The sequence below is a fragment of the Mytilus edulis genome, chromosome 7 (genome assembly GCF_963676685.1).
Source record: "Mytilus edulis chromosome 7, xbMytEdul2.2, whole genome shotgun sequence".
Lineage (NCBI taxonomy): Eukaryota > Metazoa > Mollusca > Bivalvia > Mytilida > Mytilidae > Mytilus > Mytilus edulis.
In genome coordinates, this window is record NC_092350.1 from 15181519 (window position 1) to 15197907 (window position 16389).

Sequence of the window (16389 nt, forward strand, 5' to 3'; positions counted from 1 at the left end):
CAATCGACCATTTTTCTGCCAAAAATATTCCTGTACCAAGTCAGGAATTTCACAGTTGGTGTCCATTTGTTCGATGTGTTTGAGCTTTTGATTCTGCCATTTGATTAGGGTCTTTCCGTTTGAAATTGCCTCGAAATTCAGTATTTTTGTGATTTTCTTTTATCAAATATACGAAGTGTGTTTGGACCACACAGTAAATCAAAAACAAAGTCAAGTATGCGTATCAAATCAGTTCTTTAATTTCGTTGTATACGATACGATTCTCTGCAAATACATAAATTATAAATCATAAATAACAGTGAAACTAAATTCCGTTATCCATAAAAATAATATACAGCGCATTAATTACTTCTCAATCATAAAAATATAAAGAAACATGTTTCCTGATAAAAGTACAAAGTTTGCACAAATGATTAAATCAATATATTTCATTTACGGAACATTGTTACAATTCTTGCTAAAGAAATGAATGATAAAGTCGGATTAAATATATTCTTACCGATTATGCTCTCTTATAAAAAACATCTTGTGTGTCCAAATAAAATCCAAATAATAAACTGCCGTAAACAAATTGAAATAACATTCATAGGAAAACATAACGTCATAAAGACGGACGGCAAATACAGCAAATATATTTAGCGCCGTAAACGTCAATTATTACAAAGAAAAAATAGCTTTTACAAAAAGCTTACCTATAGATTAAAAAGTGACAGCCAAGTGACGATCTATACACTATTAGTGCTGATATATAAAGGTATCTTCTACCAAATATTAAAAATAAGAATATAAACAAATATAATTCTTACAAAGTGTATAATATTTTGTCAAAATGGTATTTCATGCATGATTTTATTTTATCAGTTGTTATTGGCTTTCAACTAGCTGCAATAACTACAAGTACTCTTAGATCTGTACTGAGTGTTATTTTGTTATTTGGATGTACAAGTACCCAGCCACGTCCACTCTTTGTCTTTGTTAGATCTTTTTTTTTTATTTGTATCCCCCTGCTTAGTGTAGCCTTTTTCAACTGTTTTTATAGTTTGTTCTTATTTTGTACTATTACACCATTGTCTCATTTTACGTCGGAGAGTTGAGCGTCCGCTGACATGTTTTAACTTGTCATATTTTGTATGTGTATGTCCAAAGTGAGGAGCATCTAATTCAGTAGTTGTGATTTATTGACGTGTTACTATTTGTCTATAGTTTATAATTTTGTAAATAAATTGTGCCGCTCGTCTTCTCTTTTGAATGGGTTTACATTCGTCATTTCGGGACATTTTATAGTTGCATAATCGGTATGGGCTTTGCTCATTGTTCAAGGCCGTACATGGACATATACTTGTTAATTTCTGTGCCATTTGGTCTCCAGGAAAGAGTTGTATAATTGGCAATAATATCACGTATGTTTTATTTACATATTAGATACATTTATCAGAACTTTAGGTTCTAAATGCTCAACATCTTGCAGTTGACTTGGCAATTTGATTTGAGTGCCTTTAGTAAGTCGTATATACACGAAGCGTATGTCTGGCGTAGTAGAAAACTTCGTCGATTTTAGCTGTTTCCTCGACTGGCGTATCACATCCAAAGTGGTCATTACTCATCTTGTATATCATGTCTTTGGATTTTTTTCATACAAGATGTTTTGTCATCATCTTACCATAACTCAGTCACATAAGACATTTTCATAAATTTACTGTGCTACGAAAGAGCACACTCACAACGCCTACCCGACATTTTGAACTATACATTTAAAAAAAAAACCCACTCCCAGGCAACCCCCTGTAACGTTTCAAACTGCAATGATCTGATTATGAAATGTTAAATATAAAAATAACCAGTATTTAAATAGATTGTTACAAAAGAAATAAAAAAAATAATAAAAAAAAAATTAATTTTTTTTTTTATTTTGCACGCAAATTTTCAATTTAAGACTTATCTGCTAAAATCTGATTTCTGTTCTGTTTTTAGCAAATAGAATGGTACGCGTGTTATTTTTGTACTAGACGATAAGAAAATATGAAGTTACCGACATATCATATCCCGTGAAAAAGTCATTCTTGAAATTATCAACTTTGAGTAGAAAAAGGTTTTAGGAGAATTGAAATAGTAAGACATATAAATCAATTGAAACAATGAATAATAAACAATACCTTTCTTCAATATACAGCAAATCTCGAAAACTACATAAAAAGCATTCATTTGGTAATTCATTAAGATGGTATAGAAGGCAACAATGGTAAACAGGTGTTCAAAAGTCATAAATCGATTGAGAGAAAATATGTTCGGGTAACAAGCAAAAACCGAGGGAACACATCAACTGTAAGAGACAATTATTACAGTGTTTCATCTTTGAAATATTATCTGCCTACCATTCTGAAGAACATGAATAACTCCAATCTAGGTTTTTATGTAATGATTTGATGTTTTTTATATCGTCACCTTTTGTATTGTTCCGATTATTCTGCTGAGTATGAATTCTCTGCCTTATTAACATCTCTAGTTCTGTATTTGTATTATGGTAAAACCTTACAATTATTTGGAATGAAGTGTGAGGAGCTAAACGTAATGGCGTTAAATTAAGAATAAGTAAAATGCACGTTATATATTTATGAACAAACTTCCGAAAAAAATTATTATCTAAAGAAAAGCTTTCACTTGTACCTGAACCAAGACAATAGTTTTTTAGTTAAAACAATGACCACATTGATTCTTAGAGAAAGATAAATTGTGCTGGTTTTGAGAGGCAGAAGTCCCTATCAATAAAAATAACATTAGACAACGTTACAATATCAATGTGTACGTAAACCGACATTAGTATAACTAAATGTTATCATTATACATATATACACGTTTACGATTCTACAATCTGTTGATACCTATATTTTGGTATTGTACTAGTATATGGTCTTCTTTGACCTTTGACGACGTCACAACACTAAATGAATTGTATTTCGTATGTGAACTGTTTGGTATTTCAGTCTTAGATATATGATTGTTTCATTAGCTGTTATAGACTTTGAACTAGCTTTCAGTAACCTAGGTACTCACAGATCTGTCTTTTTTGTCTGATGTGTTTATATTAGGATTATTTATGTGCTTTGTATAGATCTGACCAGTTAAGCCTTTTTCGACTGGTTGTCATAGTTTGATATTATGTTGTAGTATTACACCACTTCAAATGGTCAGAGGTCGGGTATAGCGAAAGAAAACATGTTCAATCCCGTCACATTCTGTATTTTGGATCAAGGGGATAATTACAAATGTTGCTAAGCTAAATAAAATTAAAACCACACCCTAAATGATCCCCAGGGGCCTTAAATTTATCGTCATTTAAGGTGATATTAGGCTGAGGAAATTTGAACCGCAGTTAAACTTATATATTTACAAACAAATAATTATAGAAAGTTCTTCAGCAGATTAAATTATACTTTCTGGTGAATGGGTAATTAGATTAATTAAATTAAATATTTTTGATGAATAACCGTTTTGACATTTTCCGCATGGAAACGAAAAGACATCCTGATGATTTTATGACAAACGGATTTTGTTTGCAATTCATTTTCCTTTAACACTAAAATCTGTAATAATAATAATAATATATATTGTTTTACAGTATTTATAAACTAAATAGATTTCTAAAGGATAATTTATTGTTGTTTCCCTCATGCACCTAAACCGTAAATAAACTCATCATAGATACTAGGACTAAATTTTATATATACGCCAGACGCGCGTTTCGTCTACAAAAGACTCATCAGTGACGCTCTAATCCAAAAAAGTTAAAAAGGGCAAATAAAGTACAAAGTTGAAAACATTGAGGACCATAATTCCTTAAAGTTTTGCCAAATACAGCTAAGGTAATCTATGCCTGAGGTAGAAAAGCCTTAGTATTTCAAAAATTTAAATATTGGGAACAGTTAATTTATAAATATAACAATATCAATGATAATTCATGTTAGCACAAACAGTGCTGACTACTGGGCTTGCGATACCCTCGGGAAAATAAATCTCCGCCAGCAGTGGCATCGACCCAGTGGTTGTAAATAAACTCATCATAGATAACAAATCGTTTGAAAGATACAAGAAATAAAAGCTATTTTCTTCTGCTGAAGGGGAAATTCCTCAACTGTCTATTGTAGTGGGAGGGGTAACATTTCCAAAAAGTTGTTCAATATACATCTTAGCTTAATGATAGTATAGCCTGGGGGTTTAAAACCTCATAATGTTTCGAGTAATTCAAAATTTGATGGATATCTAGAAAACTTAAACTAATTGACAATATTTAAATATTTTAAATATTTTATACGTTCAGCGTATTAGAATAATCCTATCGAAACAACTAATATATTCTCATAAAATCTCTATATTAAAAAATATCCATGTGAATAAGTTACAATTGAGAACGGAAATAGGGAATGTGTCAAAGAGACAACAACACGACAAGTAAATATACTTGCCTGATACATTTAAACTATAGAATACTCACTGATTACAAAGCAGTGAATGGTCTTCGAAAGGTGGATAAATTTCTTCTTTGAAGTCCATCCCCAATAACATCATAACACCAAAACAGTAACTAAAAATATATACAAATGGTATTTACAACTGAACTAATCATCACTCTGAAATAAAACATATATATTTTATTCTAAAACTGTGTGGGTATCTAAATCCCTCAAAATTCAGATGACCAATCTGCAGCATCCAAAATACATTGAGTGGATGCCTCGTTGTATAATGCCCAACTTGGAGCAATTGCACGATTGAAATGGGCATTTACTTTTAAATTTTCATCTGAATATGATTATTTTATTGTTTCAACAATGCAACTAGCAATTGTAACTGTACCTAGTAGTTTGTGAGGTTCTTTCATATCATACAAAGTTTGACTTTGTCTGTCACTTCTGTTTAATAACTTTAGTTCTGTCTAAATATACAGAAATGAACATTTTAGAATCTATCTTTGAAATGTGGTACATGACTTTTAGCCCCAAAATGACTTTGTCTATCCTGTTTTGATAAACCATAATAAAAGTGATACCCTTATCTTGTATCTTCATTGACAAATTAGGTGTTTTAAAGACTAATATTTGAAAGTTGAAAAGTAAATGATTCTAAGACGTAGGTGAGTACATCTTATTGATGTAATTTTTAATCACCTAGTTAATTGCGATGAGGACATGTTGTGAAATCAAAATCATTTTGTCTATCCTGTCTTGCTAAACCATATCTAATAAAAGTGATACCCTTATCTTGTATCTTCAATGACTCTTGATAAATTCTATGACTCGGTAAATCACTGCACCTTGAGGAAGTTGTACTTGTTATTGCAGTAAGAAAAACTGTTTTCAAAGTCATAAACTTTAGAGGTTCATCATTTGAAGGTGTAAAATGTTGTTTTTCTAAAGCTTTTAAAACGACTTCTAAACAATTACATGAAGTAAACCATTATATGTCAAAGTACAGTCTTCTACACAGCACCTAGTCTGAAACCGGACAGCAAGTTATAAATGGTCCCACAAATACAAATGTAAAACCATTCAAGCGGGAAAACCAATGGTCTAATCTATATAAAACACGAGAACTGAGATACACTTATGAACCACATAAGCAGACGAGAACCACTGAACATCAGATTCTTGACTTAGGACAGATGCATACAATTGCAGTGGGATTAAATAATGACCCTATTGATTGTGTCTGGGTTTTTTTAACTTGAATTTATTGGAAAATAACATTGTCATTGATGTTTTTGATATATGATAAGCTGGATATAGGCAGTGTGATAGCAATTTTTGCAATCAAACAAGTATAGTATAATAGTGAACAGGATTTTGTCTTTTCTTTCCAATTGACACGTATTCTACGAAACCGAAATAACAATAACTAAAACACTTTCTGTTACATCACTTCCCTATAAATAACGCCAGGAAGTTAAGAAGAGGACAGAAAAAAATCACCATTCATGTTAGTTTATATACATTTTTGGCTTTCAAGTATTTAGGTTTGAAAAAAAAAAAAAAAAGACAGCAAAAATACCGAGCTCAAAGAAATTAACTCTAAACTAAAAGTCCTTTAACAAATGGCTAAATTAAAGGCTTGAAGTGCGTTCTTTGCGACGGTAAACCAGGAAGTGAGATTTGGAAGTTGAAACATCATAAAGTGTTATATATTTTTAAAACACTTGGTAGATACAAATGATGTTTGATTGCTAGTCCAATACCATCTGGTCATAAGTCAGGGCATCAGTACTGACGTGATTTATACTATGCTTTGTGAAATTCGCTGATGATGAATTCATAAATGTAAATGTAAATTATTTTCCGACTCCCTCTAGACAAGTTTTAAGCACGATTGACATATTAGTTCTTTTTCAACTCTAGGTATACACCCCTAGTTTTTCTATCTTTGATCTTAAGCGCTTCTCGTGAACGTAAACAAAGAAAGTATTTAAAGTCTTTGTATTACTAAGTAATATAAAAGGATATGTACGCGTTCATCGTAATTGCTAAACATAAAGCCACATACCAAAACAGATAGAAATCTAATGGGCAATAAGTGAAATCAAGTGACCAGTAGGGTTATTCTGAAAAAATCAAATTCATCAACAACTGCTGTTTGACTATTTTCCAAATAGTTGAAATTAATATACATGAACGTACGATATCAATTTACTGTCACGCAAGTTACTTACTCGTTTTCGTTTACTAAAAATAGAAATGAAATTAAAGTTGACAAATAATAAAAGCAGATATCACTGATAGACGTATTATAGATACAAACTAAGGTAAGTTACAATTTCTGACGCTTTGATTTTTGTTGAATGATCTCAAATACTCTAGATTTAAGATATTTAACTGTGATTCCTTGAACGGTTACAAAACAAGAAATGATATTGGTTTTTGACACTCTGCTAAAGACGAGTATATGTATATGTCGTCGTAGATCTAATGCACAATACCAGTAAAGCTACAACATATATTATTGAGCATCACTGAATTAAATATTTCTAAACTCATTTCACAAAAGACATGTGTCTTGATATCTCTAGGTTCTATAAAACTATAGACTATAATCTGCTTATACTTTGAACGGCAAAATGATTTTATATCTACCTGTGTAACGTTTACCGGCTTATCAACTGATGTACGTCAAACAAGCGATTCTGCATTAGAGTAAATTTTAAGCTAACCATGTGTCTGTCAGGGTTAGGATTCAGTTCCAGTATTTGAAAATATTTCAATCCTTAATGGGTGGTTTTAACATTAATAAATAAAATCGTATAATAAAAAAGCAATAAATGAAGTGGTTAAATTCGATATATGCCTTTTGGTGCTTCTCATTTACATATTTGATTGTTTTTGATAAAGATTATAACACAATGTTGACTGCTGTACCCCTATTTTTGACATTTTAACCTATAATATCTGTCTGTCTGTTTGCCTTGTTTTAATATAATGGATTTGTGTGCGACTGTCATACAAGTTATAGGTTTAGATAGCTATAAATTGAAAACAGGATCAATCCACCATTTTCTACATAAGAAAAAGCCTGTACTGAGAAAGGAATATGACATTTATATTCATTCCGTTGATCTGTTTGAGATTTTGAATTTGCCTTTTGATAAGGGGACTTTCCTTTTTGAAATTTCCTTGGACGGCAGTATTTTTGTGATATTACGCAAAAAAAAAATAAAAAAAATATCGTATATTGGTATCACGTCGTCGTCGTACGCGTCGTCCGAAGACAGATGATTTCCGGAAATAACTTTAGTATAAGTAAATAGAAATCAATAAAATTTTAACACAAGGTTTATAACCACTAAAGGATGGTTGGGATTGATTTTGGGGTTATGATCATAATAGTTTAGGAATAAGGGGTAAAAAAGAGCCCAAATAAGCATTTTTTATTTGGTTTTCGGAAAATAACTTTAGTACAGGTAAATAGAAATCAATGAAATTTAAACACAAGGTTTATGACCACAAAAGGAAGGTTGGATTGCTTTTCGGAGGTTTGGTCCAAACAGTTTAGGAATAAGCGACCAAAAGGGTCGAAAATTAAACTTAGTTTGATTTTAACAAGAATTGAATTCTTGGGGTTCTTTGATATGCTGAATCTGAACATCTACTTAGATTTAAGATTATGTGTCCAGTTTTCAAGTTGGTCCAAATCGGGTTCCAAAATTAAACTTTGTTTGATTTCAATAAAATTGAATGCATGGGGTTCTTTGATATGCTGAATCTAACCATGTATTTAGATTTTGGATATTTGACCATAAAAGGTAAATGTCCAATTGAATTTGTTTAAGTTCGTAGACCACATTCATGCTGTGTCAGACACCTATGCTGTGTCAACTATCTAATCACTTTCCAAATACAGAGCTTGAATGTTGTGTCAATAATTTCCACAACTGTTCAGGGTTCGACCTCTGCGGTCGTATCAAGCGGCGCCCTGCTGAGCACTGAAATTTGAATATAAAAACCTTATAGTTATTTTATTCACTTGTAGAATTAAAATGTATTTACCATTAGTGACAACAATTGTGCCAGCAACTGTTGTTATAGTTGTCCAAAACAATGATTGTAAAGACTATATCCTGTCATCATCAGACCAGTCTCTGATAGATATGATGAAACATTACCTGCATACGTCAAGGAAAGAAGAATGTTCACATCATGCAGGCAAACCATCTGATACAGGTAATAATGTTTTGTCCCAAGCTTGACATATTTGAGATTTGATTTTCAGTTTGAGGTACAACAGAAATACATAAAACTGAAACGGCACTTTGGCTACAAATTCTAGGCGACGAATATACTTTTTGTTGATCAAAAGTCAAATTATCAATTGCAAATATCCTAAAAAAAAAACCAAAAAAAAAACAAGTAAAAAAAATTTGCAGTGGTCTCCAAAAACAAATTGTACATTTTGGTGCAAATAATTAGGTCATCAGAAGAGATTCAAACACAACATATTTAACGCACATACGAATACGAAGAACAATTACCTTTTTGAATTAATTTTGCTGGAGTTCAACATTAAATTGTCTTTATTCGAAAATTGACGTGTTAGTCTTTACAAATAACTGATGTGTTTATATTTTTCCTTTTCCATAGGAGTGACGTACGTGCGTTGGGGTAAGAAAAAGAAGCGGATATAGTGTATACAGGTAATGAAACTTATATCCTAATATATTTGATTCGCATTAGCAAAAAAAAAAATAATTTTGAGCAATAATATTTAGTTCATTTTTAATCTTAAAGTACTTTTGAATGCAAAATATGTTTAATTACTTATATGGAGTAACTTATTTTTTTTTACTTAAAAAATACAAATACAGATATTTGAATTGACACAAACTCATTAACAACAAATGGTTAAGACCTATTACATAAATATACATTTTTTAATTGAAAAATACTGTAAATATATAATGATAGAATGGATAGTTACACTCTGATAACAAAGAGGAAGACAGTCTATGTAATAATGTTGAGCTATTGTTAAGCGAAATATATGTTTTTCATCAGTGTGAATGTTACGCTGTTTTCTTAATTTTAACAGTAATTTTATTTTATAATATTTCTCATTTAGAGATAAATCCATTACATTGTAATCTTTCTAGGATTGTTAAGATGTTTTTCACTTTCAATCATTAAAGAATGTTCACTTATGCGTATTTTTTTTTTATTGCTGCTCTTATTTAATGAATCACCATATGGTCTGTGACCTATGTTGTAGACTTGATGAAAGTAACTGAGTTCCTGTATATTTGCTTCTTTTGGGGAAAATTCCAAGCACTGCTCATAATTCTTTATAAATAGAGATAAAAAAGGATTAAACTGCAATCATTCAACACTTCAAGTTAAAAATAAAAATTCCTTATAAGAAAAATGTTGATATATTCATTTCTATGTTAAAGTAGAGTGTGTCAATGATCGAGTTAGAGCTTTAGTTGTCTATTTAATATTACGTTTAAACATATATGTTTTATTAAGGACAAGTTGGTTGTAATTATAATGGCAACAGAGGAGGTGGTGTGAACTATCTATGTCTCCCAAATGATCCTGAGAATGGACAGCATCAATCACATGCCAACGACCAGGTATATGGAGGTGAATATCAACTTAGTCCGTCAATAAAACCATCAGGTTGGTCAGAAAGCATGGCAGAAAAGGAAGTACCATGTGCTGTATGTTACCAAAAACGAAGATCAACAGTCATGATGATACCAGGTACATGTATGTCAATGAATTAGCCAGTGCTCAATTTTATTTGTAAGAATTTATAATCAATTGATTGGTATAAAAATATGAAGATGATCATCATGTGGTATGATTGCCAATGAGATAAATAATGTAGATGTAAGCAAATATAGTTCACTGTACGCCCTTCAATAATGAACAAGACCCATACTGAACATCACGCTATACAATTATAAGGGTCCCGAAAAAAAACAATGGTACGTGTTTTATGTGATCATAATAAAACAAAGCAACTCTAACTTATATATTACTATTATCAAGCAAAAATATTCCAAGAAACTCAACTTATTAAACCAGTTGTTCCTTTTTGACATATAGCTATATAGGTTTATATTTTTTCTTATGTATAAATTTTCACTAAAGATACCAGGATTGAAATGTTGTACTCCAGACACGCGTTTCATCTCCAAAGGACTCATCAATAGAACTGTCCTAAAAAAGTAAAATTAACAAAACACTGGACTCCAAAAAAAAAAATCCAGACGGAAAGTCAATTATCAAATGACATAATCAAAACCTCAAACACATCAAACGAATGGATAACAAATGTCATTTCCCGATTTGGTACAGTAATGTTCGTACATGTATGTGGAAAATGGTTGATAAACTTTTAGCATTTCTTTAATGTATTTTATAAAATTTTCAATTGGTTGTATCTAGCTATGAAAATAATTGCACACATAAAAACCTTGAACACATGATCTGACCACGTTTTTTCTTCTATTTTTTTTGGATACTTATCTCTTACTATTATTCTTATTGGAATATTTTAGGTCGAAAGACTTGTTATAAAGGTTGGACCTCAGCATATCATGGTTATCTGATGAGTGAGCACAAGAGCCATTATAAAAAAGACTACGCATGCATCGACAGGAATGCAGAACCGTTGGACAATCAGAATGGAAATGACGGTGCTTTGTTTTATCCTCTACGAACCAAATGTGGAAGTTTAAGATGTCCACCGTATACTAACGAAGCCGATGTGCTTTGTGTCGTTTGTACAAAGTAAAAAAAAAGTTATAACAAATAAATTTGATTTGAATGACTTCCCGTTATCAATTATCGATTTATCAGAAGGTTGTCGTTTCTTATTAAATCTATTAGTTTCTTAATCAATAAAAGCAACAGTAGTATACCGGTAGTAAATCGATTAAGAGAAAACAAATGGGGGTTACAAACTCAATCCAATTGAAACTCATCAACTATAAGATGACTTAAGTGCAAGAAAACAAACGGCAACATTATAAGAACAAACGATGGGATGAACTGGTTCTATTGATAGCAATACCGCCCGCTTATGTGACAATGTTAAAAAAGATATTGCTTTAAAGACTACATTCGTCACAGAAATACAGCTCACACACACACACGCAAGAAACACTACATTAAAGATCCTCAGTGTTTAATAAAAAAAGCACTGAAAGGTATTGTTAACACATAATAATGTAAATACATATCTAAATTGCTAGTAGCGTCTTTGATATGCATTTTGTGGAAACCTCAACTGGATGACTTATTCTACAATAGGATTATCGTCACAGCAGTCAGCAATCCTCTTATGATAAAATATTGTATTTCATGTTCTGGTGAAAATCTGTTTTTTCAAAGATACAAAGTGTAGAATTTTGTTATTCATCGGTGACGCTAAAAAAAAAAAAGTTAAAAGGCCACACAAAGCAAAAACATTACGACAATGAGTACCCAAATATGTCAATAAAATGTAAAGACATAGGTTTTTTTTACCGCGAAACAATAATGACCTTAGATGCATACTTTTTTTATTAGTTGTTATTGGCTTAGAACTAGCTGCAATAACTGTAAGTACTCTCTAATCTGTACTGAGTGTCTTTTAGTTTTGTTGAAATGTATAAGTTCCTGGCTATTTCCAATCTGTGTTTTTGTTGGAGGTATTTCTATTTGTATCCACTTAATGAGTTTAGCCTTTTTCAACTATTTTCATACTTTGTTCTTTTGATGTACTGTTACACCACTCTCTCAGGTTAGAGGAGAGTTTTACAACCGCTAACATGTTTCACAGTCCCATTTTGAGTGGGCACGTCTCCAGCAAGAAGCCTGTAATTCAGTAGTTGTTTGTTATTGTTTTACATATTTGTTTTTCGTTCATTATTTTGTACATAAATTAGGCCGTTAGTTTTCTCTTTTCTATGGGTTCTCATTTGTAATTTCATTAACCATTCTGAAGAACATGAAATAACTCTCATTTAGGTTTTTATTTAAAGATTTGATGTTTGGTATACGTCACCTTTTGTATTGTTCCGATTATTCTGCTGAGAATGGATTATCTGCCTTATTTACAGCTCTAGTTCTGTATTCGTAAATGTATAACCTTACAATACTTCCGAATGAAGTGTGCGGAGCCGAACGTTTTTGAATGGAATACTAATAGATAAAACGCACGTCAGATATTTATGAACAAACTTCTGAGAAAAAAATATCATTGAACGAAAAGCTATCACTTGTACCGTAACAAAGAAATAGTTTATCAGTAAAAAATAATGACCACATCTTTTTTAATTCTTGGAGAAAGAGAAATTGTGCTTGTTTTGAGAGACAGAAGTCCATATCAAAGTAGACAGCACTTTACAACGGTACAATGCGTACGTAAACCGATAGCTAAAAAGTATGATTATAGACATATACACGTTCACAGTTCCATAATCTCTCGATACCTATATTTTGGTATTGCACTAGGATATGGTCTTCTCTGACTGTAAACGACGTCTTAACACTAAATGAATTGTATTTAAGATGTGTACCGGTTAAAATTTTAGTCTTTGACACATGCATGTTCTATTAGTTGTTATTGGCTTTTGACTACCTTTTAGTAATTAAGGTACTCTAAGACCTGTACTATTTGTCTTTTGTGTTTCTATAAGGAGCTTTATGTGCTATGTATTGATCTGATGATTTAAGCGCCTTTCAGCTGATTTTCATAGTTTGATTATATTTAGTGTTTCACCACTGTCAAAGGTGAGAGTGACGGTATAGCCCAAGAAAACATGTTTTACCCCGTCATATTCTATATGTGCCTGTGTAAGGAGCCGGTAACTGTTGTTGTCATTTGTTGCCGTGAGTCACATTTAATTTTCGTTTATGGTTTTGTAAATACATCAAGCTACAATTAGACACCAGTATAATTGCATAGACATGATTTATTATGACATGGTTTGCATCAAGTATGTTATAAAAAAAATTGTTACATCTTCCTCTGTTTTGGGTCAAAGTAAAAAATTAAAATAGAGACGAAAGATATCAAAAGGACAGTCAAATCAAAAATCAAAAATAAGCTGACAACGCCATGGCTAAAAATAAAAAAGAAAAACATGCAAGTAATAGTACACATGTCACAACATAGAAAAGTAGACTAAGCAACCGAATCCCACCAAAAACTAAGGCTGATCTCAGGTGCTCCGGAAGGGTAAGCAGATCCTGCTCCACATGTGGAACCCGTCGTGTTGCTCATGTTATTACAAACTCAGTAAACAGTCTTATTCGGTAGGTCACATTCATGAAACGGAAGGGGATTGTAGATACTACGTAAGGAAAATATCCGATATCATCTGTGAAACGGTTATTCCATAACGGTCAATCATAAAAATTACGCTAAATTAAATAAAATTAAAACAACACTTATTCAATCACATACGACCAGAGCAATTTTCTAACTATGATAAGCTAGATATTCAAAAGCCAGGAATGTATGAGTGCGTGAACACGTGAAAAAAAGCAACAGAAGCCTTAAAATAATAGTCATATAAAGTCAACTAAGGCTGAACGTTAGTTTAGCTTATAGATTTATAAACAAATAATAATAGAAAGTTCTACATCAGATTAAAGAGATCCGTTTACCTTTTTGTTTCAACATGTGCTTTTAATGGTATTGTAGTATTTAAGATAATAAGCTTGTACCTTGTTTAGAAACGAGAATGTAGTAAATGAAGAGCCAAGTCAGGTACATGACAGTTGTTATCTATTTGTTTGATGGGATTGAGCTTTTTATATTGACATTGGAATATGCAACTATGGACTATGCATTGAAAAGGTTGAGGATGATAAACTTGTAATATTCAGTGCAACATGTCGAATTGTATAATTGTTTTGAAAATAACCATGGATATGCTTTATTTTGAAAACCTGCTTCTAAAAATTGCACCTTTTTAATAAATGATATCGTCACCAATAATTCCTAGAATTTAAAATAAGGTCTATGTTGGTCTGTATTTTATAACATTATCCTTGCAGTTTGTATGTTTTTATGGTTAGTATATATGTGTGTTTATAAGTGGAACAAATATTGAACCTTTAATCATATTAAGTCATCATACTAAATCAATTGATGTGAACAGTCTGAACTGATGAAATGAATAAATGCAACAACCATATCTTCCAATTTTGAGTCAAGGTATGTCATTGGTCTAGAGCACAGTGTTGTTAAATCTTTGTATCGGTCACCAATGTACCTGTAAGTAGTTAATAAGATGTAAACGAGCATAGATTAAACTTTTAAAAGACATGAAAACATTGCTGAAGTACAATTTTACAAAAATAGTACCTAAAATATTATATATAAGTATGCTAGCATTAACCTCAGATGTATAGTAAGTTGTATCATATGGACTACTAATATACAATTCATGGAAATGTCGAAAGTATGATTAACCTCTTGTCTTGAACATTTAGCAACCAACTCATGTAATTAATCGGTTATACATCATGTATGTCTTGTCATTTTGATGACCATCAGTCAAGGTCGAATATTGAATTCACATCAAAATGATTACTGTATTTATGTTTTAAAGATGGTTTTGAATGTTAATGAGCATGTACATTGTTCATACTATCAACAGAGTACTTTGTTCTTCATAAATAATGTACATCAAATATTGATATTTTACATAAAAAGTGTTTTACCCCCTTCAAATTAAACCAAAAGACATATCTGTGAAGCCGTAGTGAGGTGCATTCAAAACTACATTCCATTGATAGAAATATTGGATAATTTATAATGTGTAACTTACCTGCTGTTCTGGAAGGGGTAGTATAACTAAATCCTCTCTCCTCATGCAACTTTTGACATACCAATCGACAACAAAAGCAAACAAGTATAACACATACAATCACTATTGTCAAAAATGTAATTATTAAGGCTTCTAACCATGGCTCCATCTGCTTGTATCAACATATGTACATGCTATTGTTATGTTCACACATCTAAATGCGACATTTTATACGCCATACGACGTCACGAATTAGCACCTTTTGTGGAATCAAAAATATATTAACAAAAACTACCGACCTTTAAGGGAAATTCAACGAAATGTCTATAAAGCTGAGAAAATCAAACATTATATTACTGTATTTAAGGTAGATGGGGTGTCTAAATTATAATCCATAGATATTTTTAATAATTTTTCAAAATGTAGTTTATATCATGCTTTTTAAAAAAAAAAAAAAGGGTCACCGGGCTTATTTTCACGCTACACGATGTTCAAAATTGACAAAATTTGTATAGATTATATATGGAAAACCCAATTTTCTGCAATAAAGCGTAATCTACACCACAGAATTGTGAGATAACATAACAGAAGATGGCTTTAATAGTATGCTTTCAGTTAGGAAAAAGAAACAATAGGGTCAACTGACCCGTTTTCTTGCTACATTATAAAATAGGTAAATTCCTAACACATTCTATTTTAAAAGTACCTTAATCTAATGTATCTGCCCTTGCAATTGAGTTGCCTCCCCTTACGTGGCAAAGTTGGCAAAAAATTGATCAAAAGTTTTCTGTTTTTTGTAAAATACAACCATAAATATGATAAAACATGTCATTTTCTATATTGAGGTGGAAGTTATTACACATGCATTACCTACTACTCTAGAAATTTGCACATTCTGCTAAAGATCTAGACATTGTTTTCTGGTATTTTAAAATCCAAGACCGTAACAAGGATAAAATTGAGAAAGGAAATGGGGAATGTGTCAAAGCGACAACAACCCGACCATAGAGCAGACAACAGCCGAAGGCCACCAATGGGTCTTCAATGTAGCGAGAAACTCCCGCACCCGGAGGCATCCTTCAGCTGGCTCCTTAAAAAAATAT

The 16389-nt window shown here is 31.6% G+C and overlaps 2 long non-coding RNA genes across 2 annotated transcripts; one reads left to right on the top strand and one right to left on the bottom strand.

The window, feature by feature from the left end:
• Nucleotides 1-217: 217 nt before the first annotated feature.
• LOC139482782 (uncharacterized) lies at nucleotides 218-727 on the bottom strand. Its single transcript, XR_011654951.1, has 2 exons — nucleotides 500-727; nucleotides 218-264 (listed from the first exon to the last, which is right to left on the bottom strand). It is a non-coding gene; the product is annotated as an uncharacterized lncRNA (long non-coding RNA).
• A 9278-nt stretch (nucleotides 728-10005) lies between these two features.
• Nucleotides 10006-11313, top strand: LOC139530034 (uncharacterized). Its single transcript, XR_011665944.1, has 2 exons — nucleotides 10006-10238; nucleotides 11042-11313. It is a non-coding gene; the product is annotated as an uncharacterized lncRNA (long non-coding RNA).
• The last annotated feature ends 5076 nt before the right edge of the window (nucleotides 11314-16389 follow it).